Raw genomic sequence first — 11,030 nt, 5'->3', positions numbered from 1 at the left:
ACACACACCCCATCCTCACAAAAGATATTGACGATTGTAGTGTTAGTGATCATAAATCTGATCGACCAGAGATGACCTGGGGTTAAACAACAACAAAAGCAACAACATAAATATAATAGAGGAATTATAACTCTATGTAACAATTTTTTGCTTTGGTCATTTAGTTTTATTTCCTATTTGCTTCTGTCTAGAAATCAAAGGAAATGACTACTATAAACTTTAAACTTAGTTTTTCTAACCGGGACATAAATATTTTGAAACTGACCAATTTTCCATTCATTTCAGGGCTGAGTTGCTGAAGCAGAAATATCGTTATAACAAATATTCTGCTCATTACCACAGATTTGCGTGTCAGCATGTCCCTTAGTGGCTGACAATATATGCATCTCCGATCATGAGCAAGAGTAGCGGGGAAGAATCATAGCCATATGTTAAGAGGGGTTCTTTGAAGTTTGAATAAATGTAACAAAAGCAAGATTAGGAAATATTATTAGCCATTCATACGTTCTAGGGGTAAGCAAATAAGAAATAACAGTCGCTATTCAAAAACAAAAATCGTGTTACACAGTGTAATAGCTGGCGTCATCTTTTATCTTCTTTTCCTTTCAGTCATTAGACTGCGGCCATGCTAGGGTTTGGGCATTGAAGGGTTTGGTCGAATAAATCGAGCCCGGTACTTACTTTTTGCTTTTCTAACTTTGGTACTTATTCCATCAGTCTCTGTTTACGAATCACCAAGTTATGGGAACGTAGCAACCCAATACTGTAGTCAAGCAGTGGTGGTTTGTTTATATGTATGTATGTATGTATGTATGTATGTATGTATGTATGTATGTATGTATGTATGCATGTATGTATGTATGTATGTACGACGGAATTTAGTTACTTTTTCCGTTTACCAAATCTACTAACAAGGTTTTGGTTAGGCCAGCGCTATGGTCGGGCCGGGGTTTGCGTCAGGCAGGAAGACACTTGCTCAAGATGTCACGCAGTGAGACCGGAATCGAGTCCATGTGGGTGGTAAACAAACTTCCTACCACACAGCTACGGCTGCATCATGTGTACTTGAAATCATATCGTATTGCTGGCGACCTAGTGCGTGATCGTTTGCATGTAGTTCAAAATATATCTACTTGTCCTTGTGTTTAGATATCATTATAATATCTATCCAAGGCGGCGAGCTGGCAGAAACGTTAGCACGCCGGGCGAAATGCTTAGCCGTATTTCGCCCGTCGCTATGTTGTGAGTTCAAATTCCGCCGAGGTCGACTTTGCCTTTCATCCTTTCGGGGTCGATAAATTAAGTACCAGTTACGCACTGGGGTCGATGTAATCGACTTAATCCCTTTATCTGTCATTGTTTGTCTCCTCTATGTTTAGCCCATTGTGGACAATAAAGGAAAGAAGAATCATTATTACGCTGGACAAAATACTCGGCACCATTTCTTTTGATGTTACTTTCCGCGTTCAAAATTTCGCCGAGGTCGACTTTGCCTTTCATCCTTTGGGGGCCGATAAAATAATTAGCAGTTAGGCACTGGAATCGATGTAATCGAGTAAGCCCCCTCGATTTCAGGCCTTTAGCAGAAAGAATTAACATAGCTGTATCCTTAAGGGTGGCAAGTTGGAAGAGTTGTAACAGAGCCCAAAAAATATACCCCGAGAAATATGCCAACAACAGCATATGTTCAAATGAATGTAATGTCCATTGTTGTCATAATTATTTGCCTATTCTTTATTATTAATTTTAAGCACTAATCCTATAAAATACATGTTCTTTATCGATTCTATAAATGATAAAATACACATACATACGTATAAATACATATCTGTGTGCGTATGGGTGCACCCCACTTTCCACTCTGCTTTTGCCATCCTACCTATACTCCGTACTAATTCCTGCCGTCTTATGTGTGCCACCATTCATTCTAATCTCTCCAAAATACACACCATCGACCGCACTTCTCTCTCTCCTCTCAGCCTTCTACTACCCCTCCAACATCTAGCTCATCCATCCCCTCTTCACTTTTGTCTGTTGTTATCATTCCTTCCGATCTTCTCCTCTCTGTGGCGGAACGCTCTCTTCTCAGTAAGGGTCTGCGCTTCATGCCCCTCACTCCAACCAGTAACGAATTTCAGACCCGTGCTGATATTCATAGCTTTGTGCGCCGCGTCAGGCTATATGCATTATTTTACAATACTCCACCGGCATCCAATGAAGCGGACTGCTTCACTGACCTGGGCCACCGACCATCTCACTGGTCGCCAGCTCCTGGCCAGTTCCGAGCAGTCGATCATTTTGGAAGCATCTGGCAACGTATTGTGGACTGGTTTAACTTTCACAGGCGTGCCCGACATTTTTACATCTCCTCGGTCGAACTCTCAGCCCTTCGATGTCTCCGACGCCGCAAAAACATCATCATAAAACCAGCTAACAGGGGTGGAGCCGTTGTGGTGTGACGTGCAGACCTCTACAAGGCTGAAGCTCTCCGACAACTTCAAGACACCCCCTTCTATTGCCCTCTGCCCTCCAATCCCACGCCTAACTACCAACAGTGTCCTCCATTATCTATGACCTCCTTGTTAGCCTTGTGCCAAAATTTGATACCAATATTTGTAAAGCAACAAGGCGGCGAACTGGCAGAATTGTTAGCACGCCGGGCAAAATGCTTAGCGGCATTTTGTCCGTTTTCACATTCTAAGTTCACAAGCTGCCGGGATCGACTTTGCCTTTCATCCTTTGGAGGTCGATAAAATAAGTACCAGTTGAACATTGGGTTCAATGTAATCGACTTATTTTGCCGTAGGAAAGTTCGTTGCGTAGGAAAATTCGCCTCAGGATTTTTGGCCGCAGGAAAGTTCGCTGCATAGGAAATTTTGCCGTAGGTAAGTTCGCCGCATAGGAAATTTTGCCGTCAGTCAATTACACCGAAAAAAAAAAAAGATGAACTGCTCCCTTGGTATATAATTGTTTCAACCAATTTATCTATTATATTGCTATGGCAAAGCTACAGGGCGGGATGGGAGCAAAATAAAGCAATCTAAAAGATGATAATGTTTTCAAAAAACAAAAAAAACTGCTTAAATAAAAAGTAATGCAATATAAATATGATGACATTTACAAAGAACAAGAATAAAATATAAAACAGCTAAATCTAAAACAGAATTATAAAAAAAGAACATATATATATATATATAGATATATATATATATATATATATATATATATATATATATATATATATATATCTAATGTAGGATAAAACTTTTTTCGAAAAAAATTATTTTCCCAAAAAATTTTATCAATGGCCAGCATATTAAAAAATACCTTTAAAGGTTAAAATTATAAACAATTCATAAATAAGGGCAAACGAAAAAATTTCCAATGCCAAATATGCCGAAAAATTGGACATATTGTCCATTAACCATATAATCTTTTCACAATACGCACGCTACTCGAAAAAAGTTGGACAGAAATTTCTAAAAAATTCCATTATTACCATATCGGACCGATTTCAGGGTTAGCTTATAACAGCCCTCCCTTCGTCAGAGATACTTACTCATACCCTTCTTCCATGGGTATGAGTAAGTATCTCATTTATTTCTTTTGCCACATGTATCTCTGACAAAGGGAGGGCTGTTATAAGCTAACCCTGAAATCGGTCCGATATGGTAATAATGGAATTTTTTAGAAATTTCTGTCCAACTTTTTTCGAGTAGCGTGCGTATTGTGAAAAAATTATATGGTTAAAGGACAATATGTCCAATTTTTCGGCATATTTGGCATTAGAAATTTTTTCGTTTGTCCTTATTTATGAATTGTATATATATATATATATATATATATATATATATATAATGGCAATTTTTCTTCAGAGCTGCACTTTCTCTAAATCAAGTTTCGTGCCATATCTTCGAAATTATCTGCCGTAATCCCTCGACTATCTCGGGTGTTAAGTTCCAAAACCACCTACAGGAATAATCAAAAACTAAAAAAATATAAATACCTATCGACCGCAGAAACCCGGATATACTGAGGAGTCCGTGATATAAATTTACATATAATTAACCAGAAAAATCCGCGATGTACTGAATGCGCGATAGGTGAATCACGATGTATTGAGTGCACGATAGGTGAATCACGATATGGCGAAGGATTACTGTATACAGCAAAATTATCTTACAGCAAAAATTTCCTACGGCGAGTTTTCCTACGGCAAAAATGTTTACGACGAATGTTCCTGGAAAGACAACTTGCTAGTGAAAAACCAAAGAAACTTTTTGCTTTCAATAAAGCGGCAGCAGCAGTAGTAGTGGTAGTAGTAGTAGTAGTAGTAGTAGTAGTAGTAGTAGTAGTAGTAGTAGTAGTAGTAGTAGTAGTAGTAGTAGTAGCAGCAGTAGTAGTAGTAGTAGTAATATGAGACCATGCGTCGTTACAGTGCGTCGTCGCTGCATCCACTATTTTTTGGCGATTCCTTCCTTTCCCTACCGGATGACAGTAGTAAAGCAGAGATCATTAAAAATTTTCCATTGGGCTTATGAAATTCAAATAAGTCACACTCTAGAAGTCTTTTTTTTTTTTTAGTTATTTAAAAAAAAATTTTTTTTTTTGATTTGTGTCAGTTAAATACAATATCGTTCTTTAGATTTTCTCTGCTCTTTTATAATCTAAGTGTTGTTTACTTTCAAAGTACCACATCTCCATAAAGTAGACATATTATAAATAAACTAGCAGTATAGCCCAGCGTTGCTGGGGCTTGTTTTCTTTTCGACCCTTTACAATTGGAATTTTCGAACAGTAAAAATTTTGCATTATGTAGCTTGTTATTCTCTTCAAGTGAACATTTTTCTGGTTGAAATACACCGAAAAATGGCGACACAGCAGTCCAAAAATTGCAAAAAAATAGGGATTTTCATTAAAAAAATGCACTTTTTTGATGTAAATAATTTTTGGTGTTAACATGGTCCGATTTGAATTTTTTCTTCTACGAAATGAAGAGCAAGCCTTCTTCTATCCTACTCTCAATTTTGGTCAACTTGCGCCGCAGGGTCTCGGAGGAGATAGTGTTAGTTGAAGGCTACCAAACCTGCCATACACAGACAACTTCAGCTTTATATATATAGATAAATAAGTAATCCCTATCTTAAGCAACACTCGTGGAATAAAAGAAGCAAACCGATTAGGATGTTAATCCATCGTAATTTTTATTTACTGACTCTCAAAATGTAACAACAAGGAAAGTAAAACTTAGCAAGAATCCAGTATGGGTGGCACACATCCCATAAATGTTCATTTTACAATAATTAATGATATATCATTTCTCATCGACTTTATAGCGAAAGTACTTTAAATAAGGGCTACCAGCACTGTGCCGAGCTTCAATATCAATAGGATCAATTGATTTATGTGCTTCAAGAGAGAACTGTTTAACTGAGTCTGGTCTGACGTCACGTGTTTCACTGTGGTTGGTACAGCTGTTCGAAGTTTGTTTCACAAATGTCAACTGCAGATTCATTAAATTGTCACGACTATCGCGTCAACGAAATGGTATAATGCTGCACAACCTGGGACAAATATCGGTTGAATATCCCTCAAATCACATACTTCCATCTTGAAAAAACAAAAAAAAAAACTCGTTCGATAATATAACTATTGTATAGACTTAAAATACAGGTTATGATCTTGGTCATACATCTGCTCACTCCATTAGCCGATTTTAGGGTTAAAAGCAACGACAAAAATTCATCATTAGCCAAAATAATATATACATATATATACTTCGCCGCCACTGATAACTATTTCTAAGTTGAAATAGATTCGTGAGGCCTAGGGTGCCTTAAACCCAACTTTATTACATTGTGTTATATCTTTTCAGAAAGACAGTTATGGTTGCTTCATTTTGTTGCTTCTTCACGTACGCGTGTTGGAATACTAAATGATATGTGGTGGTGGTACACGCTTATATATCTGCATATATATATGTGTTTATGTGAGTATATATATATTTATATATGAATACATATATATATATATATATATATATATATATATATAATAAAAGTAATTAAGATTCAAGTCAATTCTAATGAGTTCACTTGAATATGGTACTTAACTTAGATGCACCAGAAAACTATATGGTGTTAACCAATACAGTAGTGTGGGGTGATTATAAACGAGAAAAGAAGCAACAAGAATGGATTAGTTTTTAGTACAATTGTTTCATACAAAGACAGGCTTTATTAAAAGTTGCAAATATTGCAGCAGATAAAAGTGTCCCGTACTCATCAGCTAAAATACATATGAGTTCTCTAAACATCTAAGATGTTTAGAGAACTCATATGTATTTTAGCTGATGAGTACGGGACACTTTATCTGCTGCAATATTTGCAACTTTTAATAAAGCCTGTCTTTGTATGAAACAATTGTACTAAAAACTAATCCATTCTTGTTGCTTCTTTTCTCGTATATGTATATATATATATATATATATATATATATACACACACACATATATATACATATACAAATACATACGTGTATGTATACATATATGCATACACATATGCATACAGATATATAATGTGTGTACTTATTAATTGTTTAATGTAAAATAAGTGAGTGAATGTGCGTGTTTATATGATTATGTGAATATACATTTAATCATCTTACACATACGTACATGCATCACACACACACACACACACATATATGCATATATATGCATATAGATAAGATAGAGTGATAGATTGCTAGATAGATAGACAGATAGATAGATTGATAGATAGATAGATAGATAGATAGATAGATAGATAGATATAGATACATTTACGAGAAGGTACCCAAAAGAAACCGGAATTTTGCAATGTTATCTTATTCACTTAGTTTTACATGTTTATACTTTTACCGCCTTCAGAGTATTTTCCATTTGAAGCAATGCATCAGTCCAGACGCGTTTTCCACTGTTCGAAGCAGTCCTGGAACTCTTGCGAAGTGATGCCGTTTGCCGCCTCCATGTTTTTTTTTTGCTTTTTTTTTTTCACCTATTTCATATACTCTTACTCTTTTACTTGTTTCAGTCATTTGACTGCGGCCATGCTGGAGCACCGCCTTTAGTCGAGCAAATCGACCCCGGAACTTATTCTTTGTAAGCCCAGTACTTATTCTATCGGTCTCTTTTGCCGAACCGCTAAGTGACGGGGACGTAAACACACCAGTATCGGTTGTCAAGCAATGCTACCAAATCCACTCACAAGGCATTGGTCGGCCCAGGGCTATAGCAGAAGACACTTGCCCAAGATGCCACGCAGTGGGACTGAACCCGGAACCATGTGGTTGATTAGCAAGCTACTTACCACACAGCCACTCCTATCTATAAAATGTTTTCCTTTAGGGACTCTTTTTATTTCGGGGAGCAGATAAAAGTTGCAGGAAGCAAGATCGGGTGAATAGGTGACAGGTGGGCAAGCGAAGTCATGCCATTTTTGGTCAAAAATTGTCTCTTACTCAAGGCGGTGCGCGCTGGTGCATTGTCGTGATGAAACCACTACTCTCCGTCTCACCGTCTCTCACAAACGCTTCAGAACTGCCAAGTAAAATGCCTGGTTAACAGTTTGGCCTGGAGGAAAAAATACTGTGTAGACAATTCCTTTCGCATCGATGAAACAAATCAGTCCATAAGCATGCATGTATGTAAGTTTGTATGTAATGTATATATTCATCTATGTATGCATGTGGAAGCACTCCGTCGGTTACGACGATGACGGTTCCGGTTGATCCGATCAACGGAACAGCTTGCTCGTAGAATTAACGTGCAAGTGTCTGAGCACTCCACAGACACGTGTACCCTTAACGTAGTTCTCAGGGAGATTCAGCGTGACACAGAGTGTGACAAGGCCGGCCCCTTGAAATACAGGTACAACTCATTTTTGCCAGCTGAGTGGACTGGAGCAACGTGAAATAAAGTATCTTGCTCAAGGACACAACGCATCGCCGGGAATCGAACTCACGACCTTACAATCGTCAGCCGAATGCCCTAACCACTAAGCCATGCGCCTTCACTGCGTATGCATGTATGTACGTGTGGAAAGGCATATGGCTTAAAGGACGTCTTACTCATTTTCTTTTTTCAAATTTCTCTTCATTAGAGAATAAAAAGCCCGATCTCCAAACCAGAAACAAGGGTTTTCTTTTGACAGGAATGTATACGCGTACATCAACACAGGAAAAAGTCCGGCCGTTATAATGAACTTTAAAAAAATCTTGCATAATTTTGATGCTCTGCTTGTCATTGTTCTTCACTTGACGTAGATTTTGGGGGCGTGGTGACATTGAATGTTTCGAATACTTCCATTGACTTGATTGCAGCTTCGTTTCGGGTCGTAGCGGTAGCATCAACTTTCGTCACCAGTGATAACCTTCGAAAATAGGTCCAGATCAACATCCAACTGTTCTTTCAGTTCATTACACGCATTCAGTTGTGACTGCTTTTGATCTTCCGTGAGCAAGCGAGGCACAAATTTTTCTGCAACTATTTTCAATCACAATTCTCCGTTCAAAATTCGTTGGGAGGAGCTCCAGGACACACTAGTCATACCAACAAGTTCGTCAAGAGTTCGTCGATGGTCCTCAAAGATCAGTTCATGAATTCTCGTGATGTTTTCATTCGTTCGGGTGGTCGACGGTCGCCCTGAATGAGGCTGGTCTTCAAGTGACAAATGATCATCCCTAAAGCGTGAAAAACCACTCGTAAACTTGTGTATTGCTCATGGCAGCATCCTTGTAAGCTGTTTGAAGCATGACAACTGTTTCGGCCGCTGTTTTCCCTAGCAGAAAAGAGCATTTTACGGAAGCACGCTGTTTCTTCGTTTCAGCCATTGCAAAACTCGACTAATAGGTGAGAAGCACTGCAAAACAAAGATGCAACACGTAACAGTACTACTTCAGAGGGTGACACCGGGCGGCACACTGATGCCTAAGAATCGCATCAAATGACTTCTCGCGGCAGAAGCCTGAATTACAACGGGCTTGTCTCACAGAGAACGTTTCCGGTTACTTTTGGGTACTGCCTCGTATATGTACCTGTACGCCTGTATATATATGTATGTATGCATATACGCGCGTGTAGTGTGTATGCATGTATGCAAATGAGTCTACATGTAGCAGTATGCGCTATATGCTTTACTGCTTCTATTGTTTGCGACATTGTACAATTGTAGTTTATGTGTGTGCGTGTGTGTGTATATATATATGTGTGTGTGTATATGTATATGCTTGTATATATATATATATATACCTAGCTATACACATGCATACATATATATATATATATAGGTATGTAATGTATTGTATATAATAATATATATATATAATATATATATATATATATATACACATGCATACGCATATATATATATATATGTATATATATGTATAATATATATATATATGTGTGTATATATATATATATATATATACATATATATATATGTATATATATTATATATATACATAATATATATATATACATAATATAAATATAATGTTATATATATATATATATCTATATATAATATATATATGTATATATATATGTATATATATATATATATATATATATATATATATATATATATATATATATATATATATATATATAATATTATACATATATACATTATATATACATATATATATGTACTGCAAGCACAAGTTGTCGTTGCAAGTGTTGACTTTACAGCTAAATAACATCTGCAGGTGCAGCGATACATGCTGTTAATATGGATACAGAACACGAGTGACTAATTACACTTATTGAACCAGCGGGGAAGGGTAAGTAAGGTAGCGAGGAACGGTGGGAGGCAAACGTGTTAAGGGCGGGCTGCATCGTATGTGGAGAGAAAACACAATGACGTAATCGCACTAACTACGGTGTCAGCATTATTTTAAATTAAAACAAATTTTTTAAAAAATTGCTGCTTCAACATATTTTTGAATAGAATGTTGCGAAAATGACAGAAAACTCACATGCTAAATAAAATGCCATGTTCGCTCTCAGGTTTTAGCTGTGCCTAACTTCCTCTGTCATGACTTATTTACATATTCATTTTTCTTCTTTTTTGTTTTCTGTGATATTGCGGAGAAGTACAGTCATATACATACATACATACATACATACATACATACATATATATACACATGCATACATACATACATACATGCATACATACATACATACATACATACATACATACATACATACATACATACATATATATACACATGCATACATACATACATACATGCATACATACATACATACATACATACATACATACATACACATATACATACATGCATACATACATACATGCATACATAAATATATATATATATATATACATATATACATATATATATATTCCTAGCTATACACATGCATACATGCATATATATATGAATATATATGTCTGTATGTATATATGTATATATATGTATGTATGTATATATATATATATGTGTGTGTGTGTGTGTGTGTGTATGTGTGTGTGTGTGTGTGTGTGTGTGCGTGTATTGCGTAAAGAGATAAAAAATTCTTACATACAAACGCTGACATATGACCAACATTGAACCCCTTATTCGCATAATCACCAAACCTGGAACTTAACTACGGTTCATCTATTAGCACTTATTCAGCATTACCTGACACCTTTGGGTCTCAATGACACCATTACCTCTTATAACCTATATATATATGATTGATTGATTGATTCTAGTTTCAGCTCATGAGCTGTGGCCATGCTGGGGCACCGCCATTTATATATATATATATATATATATATATATATAATATATAATAGGCAAACACCTTGAAACCTAGGTCCGTATGTGGCATCCGCTTCTTCGGGGAATGATCTCCCTTTGCAGGCTAGAGGACGCTGTGATGGCGTCAGCCCTCCTGGTGACGTTGATGATCGCCTGGGGCTAAATGCATCAGTAACACCCCCACCGCCATTCCCTGTCCCTAGCCACAT

General features: G+C 36.9%; 1 long non-coding RNA gene across 1 annotated transcript in view; it reads left to right on the top strand.

Annotated features, from left to right (window-relative positions):
• Positions 1–775: 775 nt before the first annotated feature.
• Positions 776–11,030, top strand: part of LOC118762352 — a 20,055-nt gene continuing 9,800 nt past the window's right edge. The window contains exons 1-2 of the long non-coding RNA XR_004998099.1: positions 776–786; positions 5,485–5,487. This is a non-coding gene — a long non-coding RNA (uncharacterized LOC118762352). The remainder of the gene's footprint in view (positions 787–5,484; positions 5,488–11,030) is intronic.

Source organism: Octopus sinensis, linkage group LG2 (genome assembly GCF_006345805.1).
Source record: "Octopus sinensis linkage group LG2, ASM634580v1, whole genome shotgun sequence".
NCBI classification, from domain to species: Eukaryota; Metazoa; Mollusca; class Cephalopoda; order Octopoda; family Octopodidae; genus Octopus; species Octopus sinensis.
The sequence above is the reverse complement of the archived record's forward strand: the minus strand, read 5'-3'. Positions and strand labels throughout refer to the sequence as shown.